The following is a 1,098-nucleotide window of genomic DNA, read 5'->3' as shown; positions in this document are numbered from 1 at the left end:
TGGGGGCTGGCTGGTTTGCCCTGAAGGGTGTCCCGGATCAGGGTGGGGGTCCCGCTGGGGTGCCTGGCCAGCCTGGGTTAGGGGCTAATGGCCGTTTTCAGGCTGGCCACGCCCACCGGCAACCCAAGCTCCCAGCCTCTCCTTTTTTTCTTTTTTTTGGGGGCAGCGGGCTGGAAGCAGGTATCTGGAATTTATTTATCTTCTATAATTGAAACTTTGTAGCTTTGAGCAGAGCCGTGGGCCGGCCAGGGCAGGCGGGAAGCTTGGCTTCATCCATCACCAGGGGCAACCCAAGTCTCCTGCTTTTGGGCAAAATATCTATGTATTTGCCAGATACGCTGATAGTTCCTCTTGGATGTTTGAAAGACACCAAGGCGAACTCAATACTTTCAGGGTTAAACTCATTATCTCTCCCCATTACCCCCAGTTATTCTTACCCAGACTTCTCTATCTAAGAGTAACACCATCTAGCTAATTATAAAATCTAGAATCCTCATCTCATCTATACACCACTTATTTGATCCCTCACCAAATCTTCTCTTTTTGTCAATGAAATATCCTATATAATAAAAGCCTAGGTGGCATCACGTGCGACGTCATCACAAGATGGCCAGCACAAGATGGCCGGCACAGGATGGCCAGCAGGGGAGGGCAGTTGTGGACAATCAGGCTGGCAGGGGAAGGAAGTTGGGTGCAACCAGGCCTGCAGGGGAGAACAGTTGGGGGTGACCAGGCTGGCAGGGGAGGGCAGTTGGGGGCGATCGGGCCAGCAGGGGAGTAGTTAGGAATCGATCAGGCTGGCAGGGGAGTGGTTAGGGGGTGATCAGGCTGGCAGGCAGAAGCAGTTAAGGGCAATCAGGCAGGCAGGCAGGTGAGCAGATCAGGCCTAAACCGGCAGTTGGACATCCCCCAAGGGGTCCCAGATTGGAGAGGGGAAGGCCTGGCTGAAGGACACCATATCCCAAGCACAAATTTTGTTCACTAGGCTGCTAGTGTTTTAAATAATTTTCTGTCTCCCCATCCATCACAACTACATAGTCCATATTTGGCTTGCTGCAAGAACTTTCTAAAATGTCTAGAATTTTGACTTGTCCACTT

This window comes from Myotis brandtii, unplaced genomic scaffold, assembly GCF_000412655.1.
Source record: "Myotis brandtii unplaced genomic scaffold, ASM41265v1 scaffold28, whole genome shotgun sequence".
Taxonomy (NCBI): Eukaryota; Metazoa; Chordata; class Mammalia; order Chiroptera; family Vespertilionidae; genus Myotis; species Myotis brandtii.
The sequence above is the reverse complement of the archived record's forward strand: the minus strand, read 5'-3'. Positions refer to the sequence as shown.